The sequence below is a fragment of the Vulpes lagopus genome, chromosome X (assembly GCF_018345385.1).
Source record: "Vulpes lagopus strain Blue_001 chromosome X, ASM1834538v1, whole genome shotgun sequence".
NCBI lineage: Eukaryota > Metazoa > Chordata > Mammalia > Carnivora > Canidae > Vulpes > Vulpes lagopus.
The window spans coordinates 14,284,686-14,305,404 of NC_054848.1; the positions used below are offsets into that span (position 1 = coordinate 14,284,686).

At 39.4% G+C, this 20,719-nt stretch overlaps 1 protein-coding gene across 5 annotated transcripts in view; it reads right to left on the minus strand.

Moving 5' to 3' along the window:
• RAI2 (retinoic acid induced 2) overlaps positions 1-5,275 on the minus strand; it is a 397,647-nt gene extending 392,372 nt beyond the window's left edge. For all 5 annotated transcript variants that reach the window (XM_041741690.1, XM_041741692.1, XM_041741689.1 and 2 more), the window contains exon 1: positions 5,104-5,275. The gene's annotated coding sequence lies outside the window, so the exon portion shown is untranslated. The remainder of the gene's footprint in view (positions 1-5,103) is intronic.
• Between the last annotated feature and the right edge of the window lie 15,444 nt (positions 5,276-20,719).

The following is a 20,719-nucleotide window of genomic DNA, read 5'->3' on the forward strand; positions in this document are numbered from 1 at the left end:
AAGTTGTCCAATCCTCATCAGCACTTTGCCTTGTCAGTCTTTACAGTGTTAGCCATTCTGGTGGGTGTACGCTGGTACCTTGTTATAATTTTAATTTGCATTTTCCTGACAACCAACGATGTTGAGCCCTTTTTCATGTGCTTATTGGCCATTCCAATATTTTCTTTTATGAAATACCCATTTGAGAATTTCCCCCAATTTTTTAATTGGGTTGTACATCTTTTTGTGATTGGTTTATAAACATTTTTGAATATATAATGGATACAAGTCCCCTATCAGACAAATGTATGGTGATTATTTTCGGTCTCTCATTTGCCTTTCATTTTAGTATCCGCTACATTCTTTGCAATGGATGCTTCTTTTCCCAATATAGTTGTAATTTCTTAATGTTACCAGTTCTCTGTTAATGAATATTTGTACTCATGGGTAAAAATCTGTGCTTCTGTGGAAAACCAGACATTGTTTGGAGTACATCATTCTTGGTCACCTGGTTCTGATTTTCCATTCTGTAAGCTATATATAACTGATAGCAATGGAAAATAAATCTTAGCTATAGACACACAAATAAATTCTACAGTGGAGATTCAATTAATTGCCTTCTCCAACTGTGGGAGAAGCCAGTTTTGCCTTGGTTTGCACTAATCTAATAAAAATGTGTTGTTTGGTTGAAATAGTCCTAACATCACCGGTTCCCTAATTAGTAATGAGTTAAATAAAATCTCTAACATATGTTCATTTTATATATACATGAGAGCCATAATTTTAGTTTTAAAAGATATTCTTTAACAAATTGTTTCCAATGTTTTATCCTATTACAGAGAATGCTGCAACCCTCTTGTACATTTATCTGTGTGTAGAAGTCTCTCTCAAAACTAAGAAGTCCTCATGCTCTCATGTTCCAAACTGAACCAACTTCGAGGAGTGGATTTAACAAGTTCAACTCCAAGAAGGCATAGAGCATGAATATACAGAACTTAGATTGTTACAGGAGAAAAGGTCAAATTAGGCTCAAGCCAAAGAAATCAAACTAATGATGAAATTTCAGGCAGGTTAAGGCAGAGTGAATGAGGAATGCTTGTTTACTGGGCACCTACCACTCCCAAACCATTGAGTTAGGCACTGAAGACAGGAAGGTCAGGCTAGAGGGGGAGACAAATACTTGAGCAATTGAGTAATGTGAAGACAGACTCTATGTGCTCTAATACTCCAACTGGAGGAAAGGGAATTAATTTATCTCTAGTCCTCAGGTTATGGTTTCTGAAAGCTTTCAGAGTACCTGGAAATGCTTTCATATGTAAACAGTCTTTTACATTTGAAAAAGAAAAAGAAAAAAAATTGTCATTTGAGTTTTATTATTGAAATATAACTGACATACAATGTTATATTAGTTTCAGGTGTACAACATATTGATTCAACAATTCTATACATTGTCAATGCCCACAATAAATGCAGTTACCATCTGTCACCATACAATGTTATTATAATACCACTGACTATATTCCATAGGCTATACTTTTCATTTCTATGACATTTATTTTATAACTGGAAGTTTATATCTCTTAACCCCCTTCACCTGTTTTACCTATACACACACTTCCCTTCTAGCTGGTGGTTACCAGTTCTCTGTATTTAAGAGTCTGTTTTTAGTCTGTTTAGTTGTTTGTTAATTCACTTTTTTAGATTCCACATATAAGTGGGATCATATGGTATTTGTCATTGTCTTATTTCACTTAGCATAATACTCTCTAGGTTCATCCATGTTGTCAGAAATAGCAAAATCACATCCATTTTTATAGCTAAGTAACATCCCACTGTATATGTAACACATCTTCATTATCATCAACTGATGGACGCTTGAGTTGCTTCCGTGTCTTGAATATTGTAAACAATGCTGCGATAAACATAGGCATGCATGTATCTTTTCAAGTTAGTGTTTTAATTTTCTTTGGGTAGATACCCAGTAATGTAATTACTGGATCATATGGTAGTTCTGTTCTTAATTTTTTGAGTCACATCCATACTGTTTTCCACAGTGGTTGCACCAATTTACATTCCCATCAAAATGCATGAGTGTTCCTTTTTCTTCATACCCTCATCAGCACTTATTTCTTGTCTTTTTGGTGATAGCCATTCTGACAGGTGTGAGGTGATATCTCATTGTGGTTTGGATTTGCGTTTCTCTGATGATTAGTGATGTTGAGCACCTTTTCCTGTGTTAAGAAATTAAGTCTCAATTATCACTCTTTTCATGTAGGAACATCCATTCTGACAACCCATTGTGATAACAAAGATTTTCAGTTTTATTGCTAAGAACTACCTGAACTAGTCATTAAACTGCTCGTGGGTGGATATTGGAGTGGCACAATGACTTGTGAGTTTCCCCATTTCTACTGGCACCTTCCTCCTGGGCAGTGAGAGGATTAAATGCATGAATACATGTTGTACTATATCAGGGGTCGGATAAGAAAGGAGGAATAAAGGGTATTAGAATAGGAACTAGTAGTTTACAGGACTATTAAGTGAGGTAGGAAAGACAAGGTCAAAGAAGGTGTTACCAAAGATCAAGAAAGCAAACACTGTAGACCTCAGCTTGAAGCATCACAGAAAATTCTTGAAAGATTACTGGATAGCTGCTGAAGAGTCTCTGAAAATCCCTTCACATGCAGCAGTGAAGCATGTGATCCTCATCAATTCTTAACTTCTGTAAATCTCACATCCGCCCATGTGTCCTTGTGGCACAAAACAGCTCTCCTTTTCTTCTGCCTTCAAATTTCATGCAAGTTCCTCTCATCAACAACTCTAAACTGGTAACCATATTGATACAGGGATGATGGGAAATGTGGCTCTCAGCTTCTCTTTTGTAAAGCAGAAATTCTAGAAGTGGGAGGTGATGATGCTGAGTTGAGACCTGGCACACAGCCAGGGCTCACTAAATTGTGACCATAATCACCACCGTCCATGAAGCAGCAGGGGCACTGGGCAAGAGCTTAACTTCACAGTGTCTGGAGTACTATTTTTCTCTTATGTTATCTGCCCATTGTTCAGCCTCCCCTTTCCCCTACTTCACTGTGCAGGGACCAAACAACAACTCGATGCTCACAATCCTAAAAGTCAAATGCTGAATAAGTCAGTAGTTTGGAAAAACATACAAAAAGATTTAAAGGTTTGTGTTAACAACCCTAGTATCAAAGTGAGCCTTGAGGTCTAGTCCTGGCTTTGGTGCTAACAGGTCTAGGACTTGGGGCAAACTGCTGAACCTTCTAGTAACTGTTCTATTGAAAAATTCAAGAGGCTGCAATGCTTTGAGAAAAGCACATCATTCCCAAGAGTGCGTAACCACTGACTCATCAAGGGAACACTAGACAAACCCAAATTGAGGTACATGCTACAAAATGTCTGACTAGTACTCTTCAAAAGTGTCAAGGTCAAAAAGAACAAGGAAAGAGTAAGAACTGCCATAGACTGGAGGAGATTAGGAGACGTGAGAATTAAATGCAATATAGGATCTTAGATTGAATCCTGGAAGTGAGAAAGAGCTTTCTTTAGTGGAAAACCTGGCAAACTACAAATAAAGCCTGGAGTTAATAGTATTGTACCACGTTAATTTCTGAATTTTGATAATCGTACCATGATTATGAGAGCTGTTAACATTAGGAGAAGCTGGGTAAAGGGTGCACAGGAACTCTCTGTACTATTTTTACAACTCTTTTAGAAGTCCAAAATTCTCCCTCCCAAAATGTTAAAATATAAAACTGCTGCTCAATGTCCACAATAGCCAAACTGTGGAAGGCCTCAGTGTCCATCAAAAGATGAATGAATAAAGATGATGTGGTCTATGTATACAATGGAATATTACTCAGCCATTAGAAATGACAAATATCCACCATTTCCTTCCACGTGGATGGACCTGGAGGGTATTATGCTGAGTGAAATGAGTCAATTGGAGAAGGACAAACATTATATGGTCTCATTCATTTGGGGAATATAGAAATTAGTGAAAGGGAATAAAGGGAAAGGAGAGAGGATGAGTGAAAATATCAGTGAGGGTGACAAAACATGAGAGACTCCTAACTCTGGGAAATGAACAAGGTGTAGAGGAAGGGGAGGTGGGTGGGGTGTTGGGGTGACTGGGTGACAGGCACTGAGGGGGGAGCGCTTGGCCGGATGAGCACTGGGTGTTATGCTAAATGTTGGCAAATTGAACTCCAATAAAAATTTTTAAAAAATAAAATAAATAAAACTGTGCTGCTTAAATAGTATCAAATTTTAATTCATTTTCATTGGGCCCTGCAAATTATGTAGCCAGTCCTACATGGAAGTCTACCGGAGAACTGGATAAAATCCTTCCCGTGACAAAAAATAAGGAAGCGGCAGCACAATTAATCGCAGGAGCTTGAGGGGAACCTAGAGCACAGATGGGAGGGATCGGAACCCCTTGCGGATAGGAACAGGACAGGGGTAAGAAAGGCCCTAGGCCAATGATGACACAAATTGATACCTCAGCCGATGATGGTTAAGAGAAACGACAAGAACCTGGTCCTGCACCCTCTGCTCAGCCTTGGCGCTGTAGAGGACCCCTAGACCCGAGACTCCACTCGCATTCCAGGATGCACCTGCCCGCCCATCGCTAGCCCCTCGGCCCTACCGCCATTCGCGTCCTGGGCTCTTCACCTGCATTCCTGGGAACTCAAAAGCCTTGAATGACCGAGGCTAAGTTTCTACTCCCGGCGCCTGAAGGCTCGAAGCACAAATTAAGACTGGCCTCACCAAGGTGGTGACGCACAGGTCCCCGATTCCGCTCCCCCGCCCCGGGACCAACGACCCCGGAAGCACCCCCGGCGCCGCACACGCCAAGACAGGGCGCCTCAGAGGTGAGCGCGTGACCCCACCAGGGCCAGCACAGCGCCCCAGGGAGAGCCCCCCCCGGGCCCAGGGAACCCGGGCGACGAGCAGCGCCCCAGCATGTGCGCGGCCCCGCGGGGGCTGCAGGGGAGCCGGCGTCCGCCTGAGAAGGGCCGGGGCCGCAGCAAGTGGCGCGGGGGCTGCCACGCCGGCTCGGACCCGCAGCGCCCAGCGGCCGTCCCAACCCCGAGTTTCGCTCACCTGCAGAACCACCGAACCTGGCAGGGTGACGTCCGCCAGCGCCGGGTCCTCAAGCACGGAGTCGTGCCCCGGCCCGCCCGGGCCTCCGCCGGGGGCTCACAGCCGCCCCCGCGGCGGGGAGAACGTCCCCGGACCGACCGCCGCGGGAGGAGCCGGCGGGAGCCGCTCGCAGCCTGCGCGTGCGCGTGCGCCGCTCCCCGGCCGCGGAGCTCGGGGTCCCGGCGCCTCTCCCAGCCCGGCCGCTGCCCCCCCGCCCCCCAAAGCCTGTGTGAGACCCCGAGACTCCTAAGCTGGGGGATGAACAAGGGGAAGGGCGGTGGGCGACGGGCACTGCGGGGGGCACTGGACGGGATGAGCCCTCCGTGTGATACTAGATGTTGGCAAAGCGAACTCCAATAAAAAAATCAATACAAAAATATATACAAAAAAAAAGAAAAGAAAGCCTGTTTGAAAACTTGGGAGCCGGGGCGCCTGGGTGGCTCAGCGGTGGGGCGCCTGCCTTCGGCTCAGGGCGTGATCCCGGGATCCAGGATCGAGTCCCGCACCGGGCACCCCGCGGGGAGCCTGCTTCTCCCTCTGCCTGTGTCTCTGCCTCTCTCTCTCTGTGTCTCATGAATAAATAAATAAATTTAAAAAAAAAAAAGAAAAGAAAAGAAAACTTGGGAGCTTCCAGGAGGAGGGGCTCCACGCGTCACACCAAGGCCCGGCAGCTGAAACACAGCCGCCCCCCACCGTGGGTCCCAGACCCACCTAACCCAGAGGTCTAGTGGGAACACCTGGAGGCCCTGTAATCAAAACAAATTAGTTATCGAAAAATAAAGGAGTATTTCTTGCCCAACTAGGTTGGTGTAGACATTTGCACCTGTCACTTGTCGATCTTACAAATTAATCTTACTAAGTGAGATCACCAAATATTCCAGCTCAAAGAGGACAAGCAGGATTTTTAACATGGTGAAAAAAGTCACCGCAAGCTTAACGTATTGCGAGTTAAAATAAATTAGGCTGGGAGGAGGTGGCCGGGGAAATGTTTTAAAAGTAAGTTAGGGTAAAGTTAGCAGTCAGCATGAATGTGGTTAGATCACCACTGTTGCAGAATGCTGCAGAGATAGTCCTCTACTAGATGCGGAAATGGTCTGTAAAGAAAACTGAAAAACAGGGCTGACTAGCTAAGCCTTGCTGGCCAAAATAAAAATGTTACCATATATTTAAATAAATATTAAAGTCTAAAATGACATTATGCTTTAATAACACCAATATTTTACCCAGGAAGGATAAAACAAGTTTCCAAAGTTTTCAATATCCTTCTAACTATACCCACAATAGTAAATTACTGTCGCTGGGTACAACTATTCTATTTGGCTTATTAAGCAAGAAAGCAAACATTCTAAGTGTGCCACATTTATGGAACTGAATGAAAATATGTTAATTTTTTTTTTTTTTACAAAACGCTGTGGATTGCATTACTAAAAGTCCTGTAAAATTACTCTATTGGAAAAAACAACTTAAGCATCTGTATTAAGAATATTTTAAGGGACGCCTGGGTGGCTCAGTGGTTGAGCATCTGCCTGCCTTTGGCTCAGGTCCTGATTCCGGGATCTGGGATCAAGTCCCACATCAGGACCCTTGCAAGGAGCCGGCTTCTCCCTCTGCCTATGTCTCTGCCTCTCTCTGTGTGTCTCTCATGAATAAATAAATAAGATCTTTAAAAAATAGGTATTTTAAATGTTTATTCATTGTATTTATTTGTAAAACAAGGCAACATCAAAAACAAGTCTTATGAACACATTTAAAATCTTTAACATTGGATTAATACAATAATGGAATGACCCTGTGAAATGCTGAAGGTAGAAGAGACCTAATTTAGTTTGTGAAATTTATTTTGCTCAGTGTGATTGTAAAGCTGTGTGTAAGAAAAATACTAAAGTTGTGTACATATTATTATTCAGACCATGGGAATGATTTTAAGCACTTTCTTAAAATAATGGTTATTATAAACTGTGCTAGCCAATACAAGCAGCTACTATCCACATGTGGCTACTTAAATTTAATTTTTAATTAGCTAAAATGATGTAAAATTTAAAATCTGGTTCCTGTAATTAGCCACATCACAAGTGCTTAAGAGTCACATGTGGCTAGTGACTACCACGCTGGACAACATAGAATTTTAGAACATTACCAACATAATGGTACTGGACAGGACCAGTCTAATATATAAGCAGCCATCATAATAAAGTTAACCATGTAAATCTTGAAAAATTTTTGTAAATATGAAGTTTTTGTTTCTGTAATTTTGCTTCTAATCCAGGGAATATTTCAGCACAAAATACAAATCAATCAAATTTGAAATCTGCATATATCGTTTGAAATTTAATCTGGCCTTGAATATAATTTTACTTTTCCACATTATATTACCAGCAGTTTATAAATTCTTAGATGAATTAATCTGAATAACTCTGGTTATAATCCTTTTGTTCTCTAGGGAAGATTTTTTGGCTTGAATTATTTACTTTTTAAGGTGACATAGGCATAGCCTAAACATATAAAGGTATGCATAGATATATTATGATTTTATTAACCTAAAGGCAACTAACAGCAAATTATTTATTTGGAGAACAGAGTCATAAAATTCTTTCTAAAATGAAATATACCATATTTCACTTAAAATACTCTAAAAGTTGAATTTAAGTTTCAAGATATATCATTTGAAAAATATATCTGATCTACAAACTGACCATATAAAACCATTCTAAACTACAAGTCACAAAAATAACAAGACTTGTCAACTTTCACACACAAATTATATTGACTGACCTACTTATTACTTTCTATTGAATTTCTTCTTTGCCTTATCAAAATACCAAAGCTAATTAATGTCAACTATCTAAGAAAATCTATGGGTCATAAGCAAATGGCCACAACTAAAGACTGAACTCTCACAAGGAAAAAATGTGTGTTTTGAACAATAACTAAGAATGTAATAAAGGGAATGTTCCATTGGTTGAAAGCTGAAAGATGGCATTATAACCAACAAAATGTTTCTCTTTTTTTGAAAAAAGGTTTCCTTAACACAAATGATCAATGAAATTATATAGTATTTTCTATGGCTAAAACATTCAAGAACTTTAAAGTTCTTACATTAAATATAAAACCCTACTCGTGAGCAAAATGGAATTATTTTTTCATTTGCCAACATTCTTGCCAATATCTTTCAAGATCACTTTTTTCTAATTGTATTTCTGATCAATTTTTTTTTCATTTAAACATTATAAGATTTAAATTTGTATGCATTTCGACTAGTAGAATCAATCAGAAAAAAAAACAGTAAACATATTAATAAACCTTTACCCAGACATTTCAGAAATAAGAAAAAACATTAGCATCTGAATCTGGGCAGATTATTTTTATTCAGAGAGATACATTCTTAAATTTGAATTACTTCAATGGAACAAAAAGCCTCCTGATGTGATTTTCTATGTTGACTCTTAGAAAACTGCTGTGATAAAATATTATCAGGAAGTCATTAAAAGGATGCTGTTTTTATCAGGAGTAAATAAAAAAAAAACAACATAGGTCTCATCCTGGAAAGCTTGCATCAAACAATAGGATGTCAATCCTATGAATCCCTTACTGATGGATATATAAGAAAGCCAACATGGGCATTTGGGTTACGTGTAAACCACACTTCCCTTCTGTATCAGTGGGGCTTAGATCTTAGATCTGCAGTGACAATTCACTTGACAAATATTGAATGTCTCCTATCTCCAAATTCCTACACTTGGCATTATGGTTTTCCTATCCAACCAACTATGTCTACCTATATCTGTGTCACTGGTGCTCAGATTCCATCTGTCATTAGGAGCTAAATGTGCTATTAAAATTAAATTAAATGTGCTCTACATTAAAATAGCAATGTAAACAACCTTTAGGAGTTAACTACCATTCCTTTAATCAGAGGTTCTTATGGGTGTACTGCCCATAATTTTGTTCATTGGATGAAAAGTTACACATCTTCCTAATGCAATTGTGTGCTCTGTGGGCAGAAAAAGAACATTGGCTATTTCTTGAGTCGCGAACACAGAAGTACACTGCCCACTACTGCTACAAACTAATTGTGGAATGACAACTTGAAAAACATACAGGATGAGACAACAGTAAAAAAAAAAAAAGAAAAGAAAAAAAAAAAAAGAAACATAGGGTGGCTGGAAGTACTTGAACGAGGGGCTGTTGCCGGAAGCTTCTATGCTTTGTTTAAGGACTTCTTGAGGTCATATCTTAGACTACGGATAGAGCCATTGATAGCTGTCACACACAACTTCCAGTCATGTCCAGTTTCTGACAGGCTGCAATTCGGGAAGATGTCTTGGAGAAACTCTGGTGGTAAAATCCAAAAACATAAGTTACTTAGAAGTCACTTCTCAGAGAAATGAATTTATTCAACCTCAGTACTATTGCTGTGTCTATGAAAGGGTCATTAAAACTTTAATTAAAACACATGGACTATAACTATGATTACATCAGCTGAACAAATCTTTTCATCTAAAAGGATAATATGAAATAGTACCATTCTTAAGTCACAGTAACATAACCATATCCCATGACCTTGCTACATAACCAGAATGGAAATCCTTTCCTGCCTCTGATACCCAACGTAAACTTTCCTCATTCTTAAATTTATCAAACATGCATGTTTTTCATTATATCAAGACTTGCTAAGGCTTTGAAACACACGAGAGGCTGCAATGTCTTTTATACTTTGAGGCAAGAAGCTACATAACTGCTAAATATTTTGGTATTGCTTGGTTTATCTCAGACAAGAAAGAAGGAGAGTCTAGATCTTGCAGTTATAGGAAAAGGTCTGTAAGGGAAGGTAACAGAGCAACATGGCTCAAGGAGCATACCTAGGAAAGTGGGTGGACAGACAAGGGGAAAGGTGGAAAAGAGAGTTTTTTAACTAGAAGAGCAGAACTGTCCTCAGATAGTTTTTTGGGTAACTTCCAAAGTACCTTTGAGGCTTTAGAAAGGAATCTGATGAGTACTACAGGCCAGCATTAGTTGGCTACATTAATCTCATTTGCTTTTCCATCAAGAAGATTAAGAAGATGGAAAATTAGCACAATGCCATAAACACAGCAGAGGTCCCAAATTTTTAGCAAGGCATGTGACAAAGTTAAAAAGCTTTTATTCTCCAAGGACCACTTAATACATCAGTAGGAGCCCGGAAAGAGGCTTTCAGTGGTATGTCCCTGGATTCAGTAGCAGGCAGTGTTTTTTATGGTGCCAGACATTTTTAAAATTATTTTTAAATTTTTATTATTACAATTTTTTGCTGCTGGACATTTTTATTAACAAAAAAGGAAATTATGGAAAGCAGGCTTGTCCCATCTGCCCTGGACAGAGAAGCTGAGATGGATAACTAAGAAACTGGAAGATAAATTCAGTACCTGCAAAGTTTTCAACAGACTCTAACAAGGAGCCTAAAGTGGTTGGTGTTTCCCAAAAAGTACTCTCTGAAATGCTAATCATGAAAAAGTTTCCTGGGGAAAAAGATTCCGGTTGTGCAAATGAGAAACACTACACTCCAGAGTTAGTTCCCACCAAAAAAAAATCCCACAGTAAAGAGACCTGCTGATTCAAAGGTGAGGGATGCAGATGCATTGGTTGGGCTTATAAATAAGGAAGGTCAGCACTGGGGAGTCCTGGACGGGCTTCAGACCCGAAGGTGTTCAAAACATGTTTTAAAACAGAGTCAAATGAAACGTACCTCTGGACTAAGGCCCCCAGGAGCGCCAAAGTAAGAGCTTCCCTAGCCAATTGACTAAAAAGCACCTTAATCATGAAGCACCTGTTAACAGCTGTCTTTAAGAAACAGTTTAGGGAATGTTGCTCTACATGAACAGGATAAAATGCCAGGAGGGATAAATATAAAATCCTACTCTTACAATAAAAAATACTAACAGTATAAACAGGAATAGCCTCAACACTAACAAGGTAAGTACTAGATAAACATCAGTATACAGAAGATTTAGGGGCTTTAGTTGACCATAAAATTAAAAATGGCAAGTGCCATTTTAGTCTGTATTAACACTGACATTGGTCTTGGCAAGATTTTTTTAATCTGATGCCAAAAGCAAAAGCAACAAAAGCAAAAATAAACAAGACTACGTGAAACTAAACAGCTTCTGCACAGTGAAGGAAGCCAGCAACAAAATGAAATGGGAACCCATTGAATGGGAGAAAATATGCACAAATCATATATCTGTTAATGGGTTAATATCCAAAAAATAAAAAGAACTCATAGAACTTAACAGCACAAAAACCAAGCATATGGTTTAAAATATTGGCAAAATATCTGAACAGATATTTTGCCAAAGAAGACAGAGATGACTAACAGGTATCTGAAAAGACACTAAACAAAAGTAATCATCAGGGAAAAGCAAATCCAAACCACAATGAGAGATCACCTCACCCCTGTCAGAATGGCTACTATCAAAAAGACCAAGTGCTAGAGAAGATGCACTGTTGGTAGGAATGTTGGTAGGAATGTAACACTGGTACAGCCACTGTGGAAAACAGTTTGGAGGTTCCTCAAAAAATTAAAAATATAACTACCATGCCATCCAGCAAGTCTACCTCTGGGTATTGATCCAAAGAAAACAAAGATGATAACTCCAAAAGATATAGGCACCCCCCTATTCTCTGTAGCATTATTTGCAATAGCCAAGATATAGAAACAATCTAAGTGTCCAAGTGTTCATCGATGGATGAATGAATAAAGAAATTGTGGTGCAGGGACGCCTGGGTGGCTCAGTGATTGAGCATCTGCCTTTGGCTTGGGTTATGGTCCCAGGGTCCTGGGATTGAATCCCACAACAGGCTCCCTATGGAGCCTCTGCCTATGTCTCTGCCTCTCTCTCTGTATCTCTCATGAATAAATAAATAAAATCTTTTTTTAAAAAAAATCTGTGGTGTATACACACATACACACACACACACACACACACAAGAATATTACTCAGCCATAAAAAAGAATGCAATCTTTGCCATTTGTGACAACATGGATGGAGCTTGAGGGCATTATACTAAGCAAAATAAGCCAGGCAGACAAAGACAATTACTATATGATCTCACTTATGTGTGGAATCTAAAAAACAATGACAGCAACAATAGACAGGTAGTTGCCAGAGGCAGGAGATAGGGAGAGGAAGAAATGGGTGAAGAGAGTCAAAAAGTAAAAAGAATAAATAAATAAATAAATAAATAAATAAATAAATAAATAAATAAAATGACTACATGGTACCACATGTATATACACAGAAAGGAAGGAAGGGAGAGAGGGTGGGAAGAAGACAAGAAGGAAGGAAGAGAAAGAATGATGACCTCTTTGCAGGAACAATTTTCAGAGACAGCTTGTTTACCAAAAAAATTAAATTTAAAAATTAAATTAAAAATTAAAATGGCAAGTGCCATTTTAGACTGTTAACAGCCTAATAGGTAATAGTACTCTTGTATTCTGGGTTAATTTGAGAACATCTGAAGTTAGTCACTAAATCAGATCATGAAAGATTAGGAAATACTTCTTTGAGGAGTTACTGAAGGAAATGGAGATACTTACCTGTAAAAGTATTAGACTTAGTAGGGAAAAGTTGTGAATAACACTTATTTTCTCAAAATCCCATGCTTCCATGTAGAGGGATGTCCAAATTGGAACGTTTGGAAGAACTGGGCACACATGATTTAAAAATAAAGCTGAGGGCACCTGGATGGCTCAGTTGGTTAAAAAAGTCTGTCTTTGGCTCAGGTCATGATCCTGGGGTCCTGGGATCGAGCCCCACGTCAGGTCTCCCTGTTCAGCAGAGACTCTGCTTCTCTTTCTCCCTCTGCTTGTGTTCTCTCTCCATTTCTCTTTCTCTCTCTCAAATATTTTTTAAAAAAATAAAAAAATAAAGCTGAGGGGCGCCTGGGTGGCTAAGTCAGTTAAGCATCTGCATTCAGCTCAGGTCATGATCCTGGGGTCCTGGGATCAAGCCCTGCATTGGGCTTTCTGCTCAGTCTGCCTCTCCTTCTCCTTCTGCCCTTCCCCACTCATGCCTACTCTCTCTCACACACTCTAATAAATAAATAAATAAAATAAAATCTTTAAAAAATAAAAATAAAGCTGGTATTTTTGTCTCCACCTGCCAGATTCTAGCTGCTCTCACTTGGTTCTGAGCTTGAAGGTGGGGGGAAGAGGGTGTATTTACTATCTCCTAATGCTCCAGCAAGGACATAATAGTTGTCTCTAGATACCTGAAGGCCTATTATGTGAAAAGTAATTGGATTTACCCTATTTAGCTGTGGAAGGGATAAGTAGAACAAATGTGTATTAGTGCAGGGAAGTCAATTTTGAGTCACTTGGAGGAAAAACTCCCATGAATTAGAGCCCTCTTTAAACTGGTGGATTGCTGGAGGGGAGAGAAGATGGTGACAGAGTAGGAGGACCCTGGGCTTGTCTCCTCCCATGAACACAACTAGATAGCTATCAAATCATGCTAAATATCCCAGAAAGCAACCTGAAGAATGACAGAACGAACTCCACAAAGAAGGGAAGAGAAGAGGCCATGTGGAAGAAGGGAGGAAGTGTGGGGAGATGGGTTAGGGGAGAAAGGGATTGCAGGTACTGTGGAGGGAAGGAGTTGTGGTTACAAGAGAGAGAAGTGGGGAGCACAACAGGGAATGGGGCACAAGAAGAACGAGAGGGGCTGAATTTCCTGATTTCTTGCAGTCAGCAGAGATTAAAGCCTGCAATATCAAAGGTCAGCAGGCTTGGCTGATGGATCCCAGAGGGCACTGCCCTGCTCCTGCAGAGAAGGCAGGCAAACAACTCCGGGGCCAGATGCTGTGGAAACAATGATTTGAAGACTGCCTGAGGCACAAGGGGTAGATTATTCACTCTTCTTGGAGCACCCCCCTGAAAGGCAGCATTCAGGGAGACACCTCTCCAGAACGAAGGAGCCATTTCCCTTCCCCACCATCAGCATAAACATAAACACAAACACGGAGCCACCTGTGAGAAGCAGCACAGGAAGGCTGCCTAACTGCTGACACCAGACCCCACCCTGCCACACTCTGGCAGGACTGCCCTTCTTGGTCAAGCCTACCTCAGGCCCAGAAGACCAGTAGGAACCCCGCCCTACCACGTCTCCTGACCAGAGTTCTGTGGGGCTTCAGTTCTAGCAGATGTAGGATCAGGTCTCATTGAGTAAGCAGGTCATAGCACACCCATTTAAAACTCACCACAGTCTGGCCAAAGACCAAACACTGCCCACTGCAAGCTAGGAGAGCTTCTGGAGATGACTGGCCTGAATGATGGAGCAGCCAAAACACAAGAGCAGAGTGCATGCAGCACACCAGAGACACTCCGTGAAGTGCTAGCCCCTGGACACATGACCTCTTCTTCATAAAGCCATACTCTCAGATGTAGAACGTACATAACTGGCTTTTCTAACACAAAGAAGAAGACAGAGACTTGGACAAAATGTCAAGATGGAGGAATTCATCCCAGATCAGAGAACAAGATGAGGCCATAGCCAGAGATCTAAGTGAAAGAGATATAAGTAACATGCCTGATGAAGAATTTAAAGCAACAATCATAAGGATACTCCCTGGGCTTGAGAAAAGAATAGAAGACATTGGGGAGACCCTTACCACAGAGATAAAAGAGTTAAAAAAGAATCAGTCAGAAATGAAGAATGCAGGATGCCTGAGTGGCTCAGCAGTTGAGCATCTTCCTTCAGCTCAGGGCATGATCCTGGAGTCCGGGGATTGAGTCCCTCATGGGGCTCCTTGCATGGAACCTGCTTCTCCCTCTGCCTATGTCTCTGCCTCTCTCTCTCTCTCTCTCTGTCTCTCATGAATAAATAAATAAAATCTTTAAAAAAAAGAAATGAAGAATGCAATAAACAAGACTGGAAACAGGCTTGATGCAATGAACAGCAGGCTGGAAAAAGTGATAAAGTGACAAAGACAAGAAACGATCAGAGAAGACCTCCAAAAACATGACAAAACAAGTAATAAAGTGGCACTAAATACATATCCATCAATAATCACTCTGAATGTAAATGGACTAAATGTTCCAAACAAAAGACATAGGGTGTCAGAATGGATAAATAAACGAGACCCATATATATGCTACCTGCAAGAAACCCACTTTAGACCTATAACAAGAGATGAAGAAGGGCCCTGTATCATAATAAAGAGGACAATCCAGCAAGAAGATACAATAACTTTAAGTATTTATGCACCCAACATGGGAGCACCCAAATGTATAAAACAATTAACAAACATAAAGGAACTCATTTATAATAATACATTAGTAGTAGGGTACTTTAACACCCCATTTATATCAATGGACAGATCTTCTAAACAGAAAATCAACAAGGAAACAAGGGCTTTGGATGACATACTAAACCAGATCGACTTAACATATATATTCAAAACATTCCATTCTAAAAGAGCAGAATACACATTTTTTTTTTCAAATGCTCATGGGACATTCTCCAGAATAGATCACATATTAGATCACAAATCAGGCCTTAACAATACAAAAAGACTGAGATCATACAATGCATATTTTCTGACCACGACACTATGAAACTAGAAGTCAGCCATAAGAAAAATCTGGAAGAAGAATGAAACGAGACCATTCTCTTACACCATACACAAAGATAAACTCAAAATGGATGAAAGATCTAAATGTGAGACGAGATTCCATCAAAATCCTAGAGGAGAACACAGGCAACATCCTTTTTGAACTTGGCTACAGTAACTTCTTGCAAGATACATCCATGAAGGCAAGGGAAACAAAAGCAAAAATGAATTATTGGGACTTCGTCAAGATAAAAAACTTCTGCACAGCACAGTCAACAAAACTAAAAAACAACCTACAGAATGGGAGAAGATATTTGCAAATGACATATCACATAAAGGTCTAGTATCCAGGATCTATAAAGAACTTATCAAACTCAACATCCAAGAAACAAACAATCCAATCATGAAATGGGCAAAAGACATGAACAGAAATTTCACCAAGGAAGACATAGACATGGCCAACAAGCACATGAGAAAATGCTCCGCATCACCGGCCATCAGGGAAATACAAATCAAAACACAATGAGATACCACCTCACACCAGTGAGAATGGGGAAAATGAACAAGACAGGAAACAACAAATGTTGGAGAGGATGTGGAGAAAGGGGAACCCTCTTGCACTGTTGGTGGGAATGTGAGCTGGTGCAGCCACTCTGGAAAACAGTGTGGAGGTTCCTCCAAGAGTTAAAAATAGATCTGCCCTACGACCCAGCAATTGCACTACTGGGGATTTACCCCAAAAATACAGATGCAGTGAAACAACAGGACACCTGTACCCCAATGTTTATAGCAGCAATATCCACAATAGCCAAACTGTGGAAGGAGCCTCAGTGTCCATCGAAAGATGAATGGATAAAGAAGCTGTGGTCTATGTATACAATGGAATATTCCTCAGCCATCAGAAATGACAAATACCCACCATTTGCTTCCACGTGGATGGAACTGGAGGGTATTATGCTGAGTGAAGTAAGTCAACTGGAGAAGGACAAACATTATATGGTTTCATTCATTTGGGGAATATAAAAAATAGTGGAAGGGATTAAAGGGGAGAGAAAATGAGTGGGAAATATCAGTGAGGGAGACAGAACAGGAGAGACTCCTAACTCTGGGAAATGAACAAGGAGTAGTGGAAGGGGAGGTGGGTGGGGGGGACGGGGTGACTGGATATTGATACGGTGGTTCAATATTCCCAAATCAATCAATGTGAGTGAAACACCATATTAATAAGAGAACGGATGGGCACTGAGGGGGGCACTTGACGGGCTGAGCACTGGGTGTTATACTATATGTTGGCAAATCAAACTCCAATAAAAAAATATACAAAAAAAAGAAAAGAAAAATCTGAAAAAACCATAAATACATGGAGGTTAAATAACATGCTGCTAAAGAATGAATGGGTCAACCGGGAAACCAAAGAAGAAATTTTTTAAAATACATGGAAACAAATGAAAATGAAAACACCATGATTCAAAACCTCCGGGATGTAGCAAAAGTAGTTATAAGAGGGAAGTTTATAGCAACACAGGCCTACCTCAAGAAGCAAGAAAAGTCTCAAATATACAATCTAACCCTACAACTAAAGGAGCTAGGAAAAAAACAATAAACAAAGCCTAAAGCCAACATAAGGAAGGAAACAGTAAATACTAGGCCAAAATAAATTATATAGAAACTAAAAAAAAACAATAGATCAATAAAGGCAGAAGCTGATTCTTTGAAAAAAAGTAATAAAATTGATAAACTTCTAGCTAGACTCATCAAAAAAGAAAGAGAAAGGACTCAAATAAATAAAATCACAAACGAGGAGAAATAACAATGTCACAGAAATACAAACTATCATAAGAAAATATGATGAAAAACTATATGCCAACAAATTGGACAACCTGAAAGAAATGGATAAATTCGTAGAAATATATAAATTACCAAACCAAAACAGTAAGAAATAGAAAACTTAAACAGATCAATAACAATACTTTTTTACTGTTATCAGTAATAAAATGTGTTATCAGTAATAAAAAATTTCCCAACAAACAAAAATCCAGGACCAGATGGCTTCACAGGTGAATTCTACAAATATTTAAAGAAGAGTTAACATGTATTCTTCTCCAATTATTCCAAAACACAGAAAAGGAAGGGAAACTTCCAAATTCATTCTGAGGCCAGCATTACCTTATACCAAAACCAGATAAAGACTTCACTAAAAAGGAGAACTACAGGTCAATATTCCTGATGAACCTGGAGGCAAAAGTTCTCAATGAAATACTAGCAAACTTAATCCAACTGTACAGTGAAAGAATAATTCACCTTGATCAAGTGAGATTTATTCCAGGGTTGCAAGGGTGGTTCAATATTCCCAAATCAATCAATGTGATACACCATACTAATAAGAGAAAGGATAAGAACCATATGATCATTTCAATAGATGCAGAGAAAATATTTGACACTGTACAACATCCACTCATGATAAAAATCCTCAACAAAGTAGAGATAGAAAGAACATACCTCAACATAATAAAGGCCATCTATGAAAAATCCACAGCTAATATCATCTTCAATGGGGATCAACTGAGATCTTTTCCTCTATAGTCAGGAATAAAAGAGGGATGTCCACTCTCAACACTGTTATTTTTTAAAGTTTATTTGTTTTTTTAGTAATCTCTATACCCAATGTGGGGCTTAAACTCATGACCCCAAGATCAAGAGTTGCATGCTCTTCCAACTGAGTCAGCCAGGCGCCCCTCACCACTGTTATTTTTTTTTTAATTTTATTTATTTATTTATTTATTTATTTATTTATTTATTTATTTATGATAGGAACACAGTGAGAGAGAGAGAGGCAGAGACACAGGCAGAGGGAGAAGCAGGCTCCATGCACCGGGAGCCTGATGTGGGATTCGATCCCGGATCTCCAGGATCGCGCCCTGGGCCAAAGGCAGGCGCCAAACCACTGCGCCACCCAGGGATCCCTCACCACTGTTATTTAACATAGTACTGGAAGTCCTAGACACAACAATTGAACAACAAAAAGAAATAAAAGGCATCCAAATCATCAAGGAGGAAGTAAAACTTTCACTATTTGCAGATGACATGATAGAAAACCAAAAAGACTCCAGCAAAAAATTGCTGGAACTGATGCGTGAATTCAGTAAAGTCGCAGGATACAAAATCAACGTACAGAAATCTGTTGTATGTCTATACATCAATAATGAAGCAAAAGAAGGAGAAATTAAGGAATCAATCCCATTTATAATTGCACCAAAAACCATAAGATACCTAGGAATAAACCTAACCAAAGAGGTGAAAGATCTGTACCTTGAAAACTACAAAACACTGATGAAAGAAATTGAAGAGGACACAAAGAAATGGAAAGACATTCCATGCTCATGGATCAGAAGAACAAATACTGTTAAAATGTCTATAGTAACCAAAGTAATATACACATTTAATGCAATCCCTATCAAAATACCAACAGTATTTTTCACAGAGCTAGAACAAACAATTCTAAACTTAGAATAGGGGGATCCCTGGGTGGCGCAGCGGTTTGGCGCCTGCCTTTGGCCCAGGGCGCGATCCGGGATCGAATCCCACATCAGGCTCCTGGTGCATGGAGCCTGCTTCTTCCTCTGCCTGTGTCTCTGCCCCTCTCTCTCTCTCTCTCTGTGACTATCATAAATAAATAAAAATTTTAAAAAATATATTAAAAAAAATAAAATAAACTTAGAATGGAACCACAAAACACCCCAATAACCAAAGCAGCCTTGAAAAAGAAAAACAAACCTGAATGCATCACAATTCTGTAGTTCAAAATATATTATAAAGCTCCAGTGATCAAAACAGTATGGTACTGGCACAAAAATAGACACATAGATCAATAGAACAGAATATAAAACCCAGAAATAAGCCCATACTTATATGGTCAAATAATCTTTAGCAAAGGAGGAAAGAATATATAATGGCAAAAAGTCTCTTCAACAAATAGTGTTGGGAAAACTGGTCAGCTACATGCAGAAGAATGAAACTGGGCCACTTTCTTACACAAAAATAAATTCAAAATGGATTAAAGACCTAAGTGTGAGACATGAAACCATAAAAGTCCTAAAGGAGAACACAGGAGCAACCTGTTTAACTTCAGCCATAGTCACATTTTTTAGATAGGTCTCCTGAAGCAATAGTAAAAATTAACTATTGGGACTTCCTTAAGGAAACAATCAACAAAACTAAAAGGCTACCTATGGAATGGGAGAAGGTATTTGCAAATGACATATCTGATAAAGGGTTAATATCCAAAATATCTAAAGAACTTATAAAGCCCAACACCCAAAAAATGAATAATCCATTTAAAAAATGGACAGAGCACATGAGCAGACATTTATTTCTCCAAAGAAGACATCCAGATGGCCAACAGACACGTGAAAAGATGTTCAACTTCACTATCTGGAAAATTCAAATCAAAACTACAATGACATATCACTTCACACCTGTCAGAATGGTTAAAATCAACAACACAAGAAAAAAACATGTGTTGGCGAGGATGCAAAGAAAGGGAAACCTTCCTGCACCACCAGTGGAAATGCAAACTGGTGAAGCCACCACGGAAGCCGATATGGAGTTTCCTCAAAAAGTTCTTTAAAAATGTTAAAAATAGAACTACCCTATGATGAGCAATTGCACTACTGACTGTTTACCCAAAGAACATAAAAATACTAATTCTAAGGGGTACACGCATCCCAATGTTTACAGCAGTATTATCTATAATACTCAAATTATGGAACTGGCCCACCTGTCCATCAACTGATGAATGGACAAAGAAGTGGCGAGATATATTGGAATATCACTTGGCCATCAAAAAGAATGAGATCTTGTCATTTGCAAGGACATGAATAGAACTAGAAAGTATTATACTAAGCAAAATAAATCAGTCCAAGAAGGACAAATACCGTATGATTTCACTCATAAGTGTAATGTAATAAGCAGAGGAAAAACAGAGAGGCAA